Raw genomic sequence first — 13,762 nt, 5'->3', positions numbered from 1 at the left:
GCTAATGGGATGGAAGTGAGACATAGATTTTTGGTTTTGAAGCTTAGGAATAATTAGTACTAGAAGGGTTGGACGCTCTTTGCTGCGTTTTTGATGCTTTTGGATTTTCATTTGTACTCAATCTACCTTAAAATATAAGGTGTGTTAATTTTTTGAAAGTCAAACCTCTCTAAATTTGATCACATTTTTGTAGAAATATATCAGTATCCATAATATCAAATTGGATTCTTAGATTCATCTTGAAATCAATTTTCATATTTTTTATATAGTATTGTGGATTTTGATATTTCTACTTCTAAACTTGACCGAAGTTAAAGCAAGTTGACTTTTCCGTGAACAAATACACCTTAGATTTTAGAACGGAGTGAGTATTAGGTTTAGTTAGTGGGGAAGATGATGGAGTGTCTTTTCTTTTTAATTCATATAATGTGGTATTCTGGTGGGCTTTTGCGGTGAGATCTTGTGGTGTGCTAATCAGCTCATACTTATGTGTGCAAAATTTATGGATCCGTGACTGCATCTACTATATTGGTGCTACGGTTGACGCTACTTTTTTAGGTGATGAGAGGGTGAAAAGGATTGATAAGTTTATATAGGTCAATTGCTTTCAATATAGAGCAACCCGAAACACTTTTTTGCCGCCGCAACTCTCTATTCCACCGTGTGCCCATCTGGAGCCATTTTTCGGTGCCTTGTCGAAGGTGGGGTCGATCACAAAGGACCTGTACATCATGCTTTTTTCTCCCATGGTGCTGTTTGAGTAGTTCACCACAAACCTACGGTTCCGTAGTTAGTACCTAGTTGACTATCTCTCTCTCTCTATCTTCATCTTCAATACAATGATCATCACATCTTTGCTTTGATCTATGTGATGTAACTCTTTATGAGGTGCATTTTTTGGAATACGATTAATTGTGGGTTTATGCTCAGATTATTAACGATAAATATTTAAGTCTTCTTTGAATTCTAAATATGATTCTTATGTGCATGATCGTAATATCTTCGTAAACCTCTCTGATCTATTGATCTGCCTTGGCCAAGTAGATTTATCTTTCTTCAACGAGAGGGGTGCGTTATAGTGGGTTCAATCTAGTAGATTTCTATATCCCAGTGACATAGTAGGGATCAGCATATGTCTTTGTATTGTTTCCACTAAGGATCGATAAAACGATGGGGTTTGTCCATATAAATTGAATTATCTTTTCTAAATCATGTCAATGTTCTCCAAGAATTACTCTGTTTTACTTAATACTCTAGATGTATGCTAGATAGCGGTCAATGGGTGGAGTAATAGTAATAGGTGCAAACAGGAGTTGTCCTATTTGTTTATGGATGTGATTCCTATGTACACATGATCATTGCCGTGAATATCACATAACTATCCACTTTTCTTCCAATTGCCCAACAATAATGTGTCTACCCATCGTATGCTTGCTTTCATGACAGATGTCACTAGGGAAACTATGCCCCCTCGGGTCTATTCACCTATAAATTTACAAAAACAACAATTTCCTCGCTGCCTTCATTTACTTTTTAGTTACTTTTTTACTTTGCAACTTCCAACCGCACTACTTACTTGCTAGCAAATAACGAGACAATGGGATCGACAACCATCTAGCCCATGTTGGGTGCAAGCGTTTGTTTCTCTTGTGTGCAATCGCTGAAGTCAGGGGTTGTTTGTTACTCTTATTGGTTCGATAAACCTTGGTTCTCTGCGGGAAATACTTACCTATATTATTCTCCATCACCCATTCCTCTTCACAAAGAACCCCACGTAGATCACAAGTATCAAGAAGGACTTTTGGCGTTGTTGCTAGGGAGTATCATCAATCTACTATCAAGTAACTTCACACAAGTTATTATTCACTTGTTATTACTTATATTTTATTCTATATTTTTCCTTCCTATAAAAATCAAAAATACCAAAATATATATCTTAGCTAATTGCTAGTTTACTTCTTTTCTCGCTTTACTTGCTAGTTTACTTGTCCTGCTTGTTACTTTGCTTGCTCGGTCACCATGTCTCAAGATACTAGTAAGTTGTGTTACTTCTCAAATACTAATAACAATGGTTTTTTAGTACTCCTATACCACCCACCACTAGTGTGGATACTTATGATATAAATGTTGCATTTCTGAATTTTGTCATGAAAGAACAATTTTCGGGAAGCCCTAATGAGGATCCCGCTGCTCATCTTAATAGCTTTGTTAAACTTTGTGATACGCAAAGGAAAAAGGACATGGATAATGATATTGTGATATTAAAGTTATTTTCTTTTTCTTTACGAGATAAAGCTAAATCTTTGTTCATATATTTACCACGTAATAGTATTGGAACATTGGATAAGTGTAATGATGCTTTTCTTGCCAAGTATTTTCCTCCTGCTAAGATCATCTCTCTTACAAATCAAATAATTAATTTAAACAACATGATCATGAGCATGTTGCACAAGCTTGGGAGGGGATTAAATTAATTATTAGAAACTGCCCCACTCATAGTTTAAACTTGTGGATTATTATCCAAAACTTCTATGCTGGAAAAAAAATTGTATCTAGAAATGTTCTAGATTCTTGTCGGGACCCCGATCCTAAGCCATAGGAATCGAGTCTGTAACACATCACATGTCTTTGCGGTCTCACGCACGGTTATCCCCACGGCTGCAGCCTTACCTTAGCCGGGACCGTTTGCGCCTTTTGACTCACGTATGCAACTGTGTTGCTAGCAGTCCAATGACAAAGAACCCGGATCGACATGTCTAGTCATAAACCAAAGCGGCAGTTCCGCACAGGGACATGCATACCTGACCCAGCAAAGGAGGTGTCAATCACCAGCGAATGTAGACGAGTCGTAGCAAGCTACAAGGACTCCATTACATTGCGTGACATTTCCCCAAAGGGACAGACACAACAGCTAAGAAGGACACATGCCGGTCAACCAATGTGTCCGGAACAGTAGCGAACTACCATGGCTCGTTGGAATCACAAAGGGGCATTTCCCTGTAAGGAGTGCTACTAAAGCCTACGGCTAGGTATTCAAACCCCATACATATCAAGTACAACACACATACGCATGGCATACCGATATGTATAGATACATCGATGGCATCACAACATAACCATAAACATACAAACTTTACTTAGAAGGCTCGGAAGAGCCACACACATAATATTACAAGGTAGGGGTCTCACGACCCATCATCACAAGTCATACACACAATTCTTACAAGCCAGCAGAAGATTTAGAACTGTCTGAGTACAGACAGAGGGAAAGATAAAGTCACATGGCCTGACTATCTACAGACCCATCCTAGGGCCAGATCATAGCTGGGATACCAGCTACTCGTCGTCGTTGATGTCTAGGTAGAACCCTCCATTAGGGTCATTAACAACCTCTGCAACAATTTATTAAGCAAACGTGAGTACAAAAGTACTCAGCAAGACTTTAGGATAAACTATCTACTCATGCAATGTATCAATAAGGAATTGTGGGGTTTCATGCGGAAAGCCAGCATTTGACTCATGGCTAGACAACTTGCATTTTTTAATAGTTTTGACAACTTTGATTTATCGCACACGAGTCCACTAACACCACAACAATACTCCATCGTGGAATCATTCTGTCTCCATACGGAAATGCCGTCCACGACACTCACGATTATCTTGACAATTTTATGAGTAGCCATTATAGTTATCTATGAACAACATATGTTTCCAAGTAGTCCATATCCGCAGACGTGGCTATTCGAATAGATCATAACCCTGTGGGGGTGTACTTCTTCACACACGCTCTCGCCACTTATCGCCATGTGCACGTCATGCACCTCGGCAACCTTCAAGCGGAAGCCCAGCGAGGGAGTCGGACACGACCGTTAACCACGCTAATACTTAGTCCAGGTCTATCGCCTATCTGAGGGTAACCCGCACGGAAGTACGGACGAGGATTCCGTCACGGCCCCAAACGATGTGCGCAGGGTTCCCAAACCCACCATCCGGATGCCACTTGGTACACCGTGCCACTGCCTACCGCATCATAGCCCACCTTTAAGGTCAGCGCTACGCACGGCCTCCAGCATGACTATAAACACCAGAAACTGCTTGCAACTCCTGGACCGAGTACTAAGCGATTAATAAGTCGAGCATGGTCATATTTCAGGGCCCAGCATGTGGTAGTATCTCGTCTTGGATTACATACACGAAACTCAGTTCCTAAGGACGGTTCCAATGAAACAATCCGCCATGTACTCCTACATAGCCTTTCACCGGTACCTTGACCAAATCAGGTTCAACACACAACCTTTACTTACTGAACACATTCTCACAATTCTGTTCATCACCCACATGACAGACCATACACAACTCTAAGCATAGCATGCATAGCAGGATAAGGCACATCATGGCTCAAGCATGTACCAGGTATGCTAGGTTGCAAGGTTCAGCTATTTACTGTGACAAGGACAAGTCATGCAAAGGAAGTGGGTTCAACTAACGTGGCAAAAGCATTTGAAGCATTTGGTCCTAATGCAATAAGTAAGTGCATGAACGAGAGCATGGGATTTATTGGGATGATCAAAAGGGTTGCTTGCCTTGTTGCTCAGCAGAGGGGTGATATCCGTCAGTCGGATAATCAGGCGTATCCGGAGGGGCGGAGCCTACCGGAATAACAACAATCAATCATTATCAAACATATGCAACAAAATGATGCATGAAATGCAATGTAGCATGGTTTGAGATGAACAACAGAGTCCTTTGGGGTGATCTTGATTGAAATCATAATTCAAATATCATTTGAATTATAATTTGTTACATTCTTTTAATTGATTTGACCTGATACTGTTTCGTAACTTTGTTTTTCATGCATGAAAATATCACCATTGTATTCCTTGAATTTTTCTGATCCATTTACATATATTATTTGTCAAATTTGGAGTTATATTCAATTTTCTATGAATTTCCACAGTTTTGAACTTATTCTAGACTTATTTTTAAACAGAAAAAGCTTTATTGCATCCACATGACATCAGCAGGTCCAACTGGCCGTTGAAAGTCAAACCTGACCAGTGGGACCCACTGGTCAGTGACTCTGGCCAGTTTTTAGTTTAAATTTCACTTAATAGATTAATTATCAGTGTTTGACCCACATGTCAGTGACTGTTTAAGTTTTTATTTAATTAATTATTTTTACTAATCCTAAACTTAATTAACCAGGGGCTGGCCCCACCTGTCATAGGCTTAAGGGGGGCAGATCCACCGGCGGCTAGGTCGTCCTCGCCGGCGGTGAGCCTCCGGGGACCACCAGAACGGCGGAGGGGCTCGGAAATGCCTCTCCGATGACCAAACTTCACGTGGAGAGCACCAGACGAACAACACTTCACCCGCGGCTCCATTTTTGCACGTAGTCGGGGATGAAATGGCCGTAGATGATGCCGGTGAATAGCTTGGCGGTGGCCGAAGCTCAGGCATCATCAGGGCATCGAAACAGGGGGCATCACGCGCGGGGCTAGGCTCCTACAGCACCTACGCGACGCGCTGAAGCCATAGGTGGCCTTAGATGGACCAGCCGATCACCGGAGAGCTACCGGCGACGAGCTCCTGCGGCGGATCTCGTCGGGCTCCAGTGGAATCGGGGTCTAGAGGAAGGGATCGAGGGGGAAATCTTAAGGGAAAGAACCCTGAGCTCACGAGGAGTGCAGAGGCATCGAGAGTGGGCTCGGGGATGGCCTGAGGAGGGAGAACTACGGCGGCGAAGCTCCTGTGACCCGAGGAAGAAGATGACGGCTTCACAACGTTCCAGGGCTTCTCGGCGTCGAGCAACTAGATGGACAGCTTCAGGGGGTCACGGCGATGCTGATGCACGACTCAGGTGAGAGGGAGAGTGACAGGAGCGACGGCGAGCTCAAGCTTGAGCTTGCAGTCATGGCGGCCGAGAGGGGGAGAGAGTACAGAGCAAATGGGGAGGGGATGAGATCGGGGAGGCCTCGGGGAGCTTATCCCCGACCACGCCAGCGTGACGAGGCGGCCAGGCACGCACGCAGCTGTGTGGGCACGCCAGATCGAGCGGCGGCCACCTCCTACTCCGACTAGTAGGAGGAAGATGACAACTAAGGTGGGCTGGGCTTCAGGTGAGCGTCAGGTAAGCCTTTTTCATTTCTTCTCTTTTTTGTTTTCTTCTTTATTCTTTCTGTTATTTGTTTTGTTTTATTTTCGTCTCCAAACTATTCCTAAAATAGTTTGAAAAATACTGGAGTGTTAGTTGGAATATTTCCAACCACTCATAAAGTTTTCAACATTTTTGGAAAATTTAAATTATTTGAAAACAAATATATCATTGTTTTCAGTAGCTTTTAACTTAAATTGAAAATGTCAAAAGTGATTTGAAAATAGATTTCACCCCTGATAAGTTATTTTCAATATTTATCAGAAAAGGTGAACTTTTAAGAAGGCCATTTTGGGTTCATTGATTTTGGCAAGATTTGAATTTCCTTTGAATAGAAGTGGCTAGGGTTTTTGGTTTGAGTTTCACCACTTCCTTTGATTTTGTTTCAACTTCTTGAATGCAATAGAAAAAGACATGAGCACAAATACTAAACCCTAGTTAGGGATCCAGGGATGTGACAATTCTACCGTAGGTGGTACCTTCATGGAGGTGACCGTAGGAGAGGCTTGTTGGATTTTCTTGCCATATGTGCTTGGTTGATTTTGCAAATGTTTGGGCAAATCGGTAAGCTAGAAAGCATTTGTTGTTTAATTTCACATCTCATCGTCTACTGCCATGCCTAGCTCAGAAATAAATCGAACTTGTTGTGCATCTAGGTGCAAAAGTTGCATCAATGAATTATGATCATCTATACGTGAGTTTTCCTATGGCTTGAAAGATACAACAATGCATGCACAAATGAGTGTATGAACAGAGAGGCTAGCATTGGTGTGTCTCTTGATTTAATTGTTCTAGGCTGGATATTGTAATTTTTTTCTAGGGTGTAGAATCTTGGATTGGATTGCCAATCGCTCAGCGGAAAACACACAAGAAATCTATGCATGTAGTGTCTATAAGGAACAGGTTCCCCATCATTGCATGCCCACCTCCCGACACATTTCAAACCAGGGAGAGAGCATGGTGAGAGAAGAGAATAGTATACATCGGTCGCAGCCACCGCTGCCATCGATCTAAGACCATTGTCACACAAGAGAAAATAGATGGAGAGTACCATGAAATGGGGCATGAAGCAAGGTGGGAGATAAGATCTGGAGGGCTTAGCCTGGATCTTAGAGAATCCCTACGTATCCCATGCACATACGATAGTACAAGGGCTAGGGTGAGGTGCATGAACAAAAACTCTAAGAGGGGGTTGCGTAGGAGAAAGCCAAAGGAAAGAACCAAGTGGGAGATAGTTTTCTTTGCAGGAACGAATCGATCGATTATTTCATGGAATACGTGCACTAGGCGGATGGCGGTCAAGATCGATCGAGAACGAAAGGATCAATCAGTTGGTTCTTTCTGTGGGAACGGATCAAGTAGTGCTTGCCGAAAGAAGGGACATATTAGGCAACATTACCAATTTTTAGATAGAAGAGATTATCCTTGTTAGCCTTTTCTGTTGCAACGCAGTGGTTAGTAGGCTATTTCTTGGTGCATAAATTGATTACAAACACAACTAGTCCTCGTGAAAATTTAAAAGCTCAACCATTGATATATCTTAAGAAAACTTTCGTGAAATGTAATACTTCACGGACAATCTGGTTTAGCCGGTTAGCCAATACTTTGAATGCAATCTTCAGCGCCACATTGCTCAAGCTAATGGGATGGAAGTGAGACATAGATTTTTTGGTTTTGAAGCTTAGGAATAGTTAGTAATAGAAGGGTTGGACTCTCTTTGCTGCATTGTTGATGCTTTTGGATTTTCATTTGTACTCAATCTACCTTAAAATATAAGGTGTGTTAATTTTTTGAAAGTCAAACCTCTCTAAATTTGATCACATTTTTGTAGAAATATATCAGTATCCATAATATCAAATTGGATTCTTAGATTCATCTTGAAATCAATTTTCGTATTTTGTTATTTAGTATTGTGGATTTTGATATTTTTACTTCTCAACTTGATCGAAGTTAAAGCAAGTTGACTTTTTAGTGAACAAATACACCTTAGATTTTAGAACGGAGTGAGTATTAGGTTTACTTAGTGGGGAAGATGATGGAGTGTATTTTCTTTTTAATTCATATAATGTGGTGTTCTGATGGGCTTTTGCGGTGAGATCTTGTGGTGTGCTAATCAGCTCGTACTTATGTGTGCAAAATTAATTGGTGTTACGGTTGAAGCTAGTTTTTTAAGTGATGAGAGGGTGCCATGGATTGATAAGTTTTTATAGGTCAGTTGCTTTCAATATAGAGCAACCTGAAACGCTTTTTTGCCGCCGCAACTCTGTATTCCACCGTGTGCCCATCTGGAGCCATTTTGCGGTGCCTTGTTGGAGGGGGGGTCGATCACAAAGGACCTGTACATCATGCTTTTTTCTCCCATGGTGATGTGTGAGTAGTTCACCACAAACTTACGGTTCCATAGTTAGTACCTACTTGACTATCTCTCTCTATCTTGATCTTCAATACAATGATCATCGCATCTTTGCGTTATCTATGCGATGTAACTCTTTATGCGATGCATTTTTTGTAATACGATGAATTGTGGGTTTATGCTCAGATTACTAATGATAAATAATTAAGTCTTCTTTGAATTCTAACTATGATTCTTATGTGCATGATCGTAATAGCTTCGTAAATCTCTCTGATCTATTGATCTGCCTTGGCCAAGTAGATTTATCTTTCTTCAACGAGAGGGGTGAGTTATAGTGGGTTCAATCTAATAGATTTCTATATCCCGGTGACATAGTAGGGATCAGCATACGTCTTTGTATTGTTTCCACTAAGGATCGATAAAACGATGGGGTTTGTTCATATAAATTGAATTATCTTTTCTAAATCATGTCAATGTTCTCCAAGAATTACTCTGTTTTACTTAATACTCTAGATGAATGCTAGATAGCGGTCAATGGGGGAGTAATAGTAATAGGTGCAAACAGGAGTCGTCCTATTTGTTTATGGATGTGATGCCTATGTACACATGATCATTGCCGTGAATATCACATAACTATCCAGTTTTCTTCCAAGTAGATTTATCTTTCTTCAACGAGAGTTATAGTGGGTTCAATCTAATAGATTTCTATATCCCGGTGACATAGTAGGGATCAGCATACGTCTTTGTATTGTTTCCACTAAGGATCGATAAAACGATGGGGTTTGTTCATATAAATTGAATTATCTTTTCTAAATCATGTCAATGTTCTCCAAGAATTACTCTGTTTTACTTAATACTCTAGATGAATGCTAGATAGCGGTCAATGGGGGAGTAATAGTAATAGGTGCAAACAGGAGTCGTCCTATTTGTTTATGGATGTGATGCCTATGTACACATGATCATTGCCGTGAATATCACATAACTATCCAGTTTTCTTCCAATTGCCCAACAATAATGTGTGTACCCATCGTATGCTTGCTTTCACGAGAGATGTCACTAGGGAAACTATGCCCCCCGGGTCTATTCACCTATAAATTTACAGAAACAACAACTTCCTTACTGCCTTCATTTACTTTTTAGTTACTTTTTAGTTTGCAACTTCCAACCGCACTACTTACTTCCTTGCAAATAACGAGACAATGGGATCGACAACCCTCTTGCCCGTGTTGGGTGCAAGCGTTTGTTTCTCTTGTGTTCAATCGCCGAAGACAGGGGTTGTTTGTTACTCTTATTGGTTCGATAAACCTTAGTTCTCTGCGGGAGATACTTACCTATATTATTCTCCATCACCCGTTCCTCTTCACAAAGAACCCCACGTAGATCACAAGTATCAAGAAGGATTTTTGGCGTTGTTGCTAGGGAGTATCTTCAATCTACTATCAAGTAACTTCACAGAAGTTATTATTCACTTGTTATTACTTATATTTTCTTCTATATTTTTTCCTTCCTATAAAAATCAAAAATACCAAAATATATATCTTAGCTAGTTGCTAGTTTACTTCTTTTCTCGCTTTACTTGCTAGTTTACTTGTCCTGCTTGTTACTTTGCTTGCTCGGTCACCATGTCTCAAGATGCTACTAAGTTGTGTTACTTCTCAAATACTAATAACAATGATTTTATTAGTACTCCTATACCACCCACAACTAGTGTGGAGACTTATGATATAAATGTTGCATTGTTGAATTTTGTCATGAAAGAACAATTTTCGGGAAGCCCTAATGAGGATTCCGCTGCTCATCTTAATACCTTTGTTAAACTTTGTGATACGCAAAGGAAAAAGGACATGGATAATGATATTGTGAAATTGAAGTTATTTTCTTTTTCTTTACGAGATAAAGCTAAATCTTTGTTCATATCTTTACCACGTAATTGTATTGGAACATTGGATAAGTGTAAAGATGCTTTTCTTGCCAAGTATTTTCCTCCTGCTAAGATCATCTCCCTTACAAATCAAATAATTAATTTAAACAACATGATCATGAGCATGTTGCACAAGCGTGGGAGGGGATTAAATTAATGATTAGAAACTGCCCTACTCATGGTTTAAACTTGTGGATTATTATCCAAAACTTCTATGTTGGACAAAAAATTGTATCTAGAAATCTTCTAGATTCTACCGTAGGTGGTACCTTCATGGAGGTGACCGTAGGAGAGGCCACCAAAATTCTGGATAATATCATGACAAACTACTCTTAATGGCATATCGAAAGAGCTTCAACTAGTAAGAATGTAAACTCTTATGAATTTGATTGCTAATAAAAATGCTCATTTTAATTCTAATGGCATGCCCTTGTCTACTTTGATTGAGCAAAGTGATAATGACATTTATCTGAATTTGATTTCGCGAAACATTTCAATAACAATACTTATAAATTTCAATGCTAGGCCATACCCCGGTAACACCTCTAACGGTTATGGCAACTCTTTGGGCAATTTTCACGAGAACCCTACTACCAACAATAATAAGTTATCATCTGATCTTGAGAACACCCTTATAGAATTCTTTAGTTGTCAAAAAAAATTCAATACTATGGCAGAAGAAAAGTTGCATAAGATTAATGATTTGTCTATTAATATCAATATGATTGCTCTTTATGTAGAAACTCTTAAAGGTAAAACTGTGCCACCAAAGCATGACTTTAATGAGACTATTAGATCTATCCGAATATACATGAACAAAAGTAGGGAGAGGAAAGCCAAGTTGAAAGCCAAGAAGGAATTCCTAGAAAAAGCTTTTCCATACGGTATTTATCGGAATCATGATGAAGATCTTAAAATGCTAGGTATTATCCTATTTAACCTTTTTTAATTCTCCAAAAATAAATTATAATGGGATTGGAGATGAGTAGCTCTAGTTATAGTTCTTGATATGATATATATTGCAACCCATCTTGTCCAATAATACTTGGGAGACTTTTCTACGAACTATAGGTTCATTAATTGATATGAAAGAGGGAAACATACGGTTCCAATTCCCATTGGTACAAGGGATGGAACACTTCCAAAGAAATATAATAAAACCACCTTATGAATATATCATGAGGGCTACTTATGGGTGGAGTGTCAAATATTACAACACTTGAATCGTTTGCATCATGCCTAGCTAGGGGCATAAAACAATAGCGCTAGTTGGGAGGCAACCCAATAGTTATATTTATATTTTTGTTTTCACTTTCTGTTTGTGTGTCATAACATGATTTTTCCCTTTATAATAATTATGTTTTTGTGTTCAAATTAGTGTTTGTGCCAAGTAAATCCTTTGCAATGGCTTGGATAATAGTAGAATTGATCAAGTGCAAAATCAGAAACTTTAGTGTCGAGTGCGGAATTTCTCTAATTTTACTAGGAGACCTTTTTGATATGAAATTTCCATAGAGTATTTATATATAAATACCCCAGATCTTCCTAAAATTTTAGAAATTTTGGAGTTACAGAATTATGGTACTTAACTATATAGATTGTTCTGTTTTACATAAATTCTGTTTTTTTTGCTTGCATAGCTTGCTTGTTTTGATGATGCTATGGATTAAATTAGAGTGTATAAGTAAATTAGAAGTTAGAATAAGATACCTTATGAAATCAATTATTTTATATGTTTATTATACTAACGGATCTCACGAAGTTTGTGTTGAGTTTTGTGTGCTGAAATTTTCAAGTTTTGGGTGTTATCCGATGGACGAAGGGATAAGGAATGGCAAGATCTTAATCTTGGAGATGCCCAAGTAACCCCAAGGTAATATTCCAAGGAATATCCAAGCGTATAATCTTGGGGATGCCCCGAAAGGCATTCCCTCTTTTGTCTCAATCCATTAGTATGTCACTTGAAGCTACATTTTTATTCATCGGATGATATGAGTTTTGCTTGGAGCATCATTTGCTTTAGTTTTCTTTTTGTTTTTAGTTTTAAAAAATCATAGTTCTCTGAATACATAAAATTGAGAGAGACTCACGATCACCATGATTTAATAGAATACTCTTTGTGCTTCACTTATATCTTTTTAGCTTAGGAGTTGCTCTAGTACTTCACTTATATCTTTTAGAGCACGACGGCATATAGATTTTATAGAAATAATTGCATTCTCATTATTCACTTATAGTTGTTTGAGATTTAATAAACAAATATAGTAATTTTTGTGGGTTATAAGATTAGTTCAAAATTAATAGGTATTCAATGAGTGCATAATCAAAACCACATGTAGCACATAAAAGAGAAATCATGGTTAATGATATTAATGTGGTAGTGTGAAAAAGCATGAGTGCATGATCATTGGTCAATATAGGTATCGTGAATTATAGGTGTTAATTTTCTGCTCATCCAAATATTCTTATGGCATTGTGATGATGTGTGAGCATACTTATTCCTCGTTGAAATACTAGTGTTGTTTTAGTCAGGGTTGCGTGATGGTTAACTCCCACAAACCTCCTCCCTAGGGGCATGCGGGTAGTGCTTTGTGTTGATAAAGCTAATAAAATCTTCCAATAAGTATGTGAGTTCTTCATGACAATGTGAATCTATGGATATATGCACTCTCACCTCCACATATTTGCTAGCCTCTTCGGTACCGTGCATTGCCCATTCTCACCTCGAGGACCAGTGCAACTTTCGTCGGTGCATCCTAACCCTGTGTCATGATACACTGTATTGCACATTGGACTCATTATATCTTCCTCAGAACAGCCACTATACCTACCTATCATGGTATTTCTATGGCCATTCCAAGATACATTGCCATGCAACTTCCATCATCACTTCAGATGACTTATACTTGCATTATCATATTGGTTTGCTTGATCATATAAGCTAACATAGTATTTGTGGCAAAGCCACCGATCATCATTGGTATACATGTCACCCTTGATCATTGCACATCGTGGTACACTGCCAGAGGCATTCATATATAGTCATATCATCTTATGAGTTCTTCATGTTGAGTTGTAAGTAAATAAAAATGTGATGATCATCATTATTTAGGGCACTGCCTAAGTGAGGAAAGGATGATGGAATCAATGATTGCCCCTAAAGTAGGGGTGAGACTCCGTTCGGAAAAAAAGTGAGAAAGAAAAAAAAAAGCAAAAAAAGGGAAAACATGAATAAATGAGAGAAAAGAGAGAAGGGAGAGTGCTACTACCTCTTATTCCTCATTTGTGTCTCAAAGTGGCACCATGTTTTTCATATAGAGAGTGTCCTATTTTG

Source organism: Hordeum vulgare, chromosome 3H (genome assembly GCF_904849725.1).
Source record: "Hordeum vulgare subsp. vulgare chromosome 3H, MorexV3_pseudomolecules_assembly, whole genome shotgun sequence".
NCBI classification, from domain to species: Eukaryota; Viridiplantae; Streptophyta; class Magnoliopsida; order Poales; family Poaceae; genus Hordeum; species Hordeum vulgare.
This window is presented reverse-complemented; position numbering follows the sequence as displayed.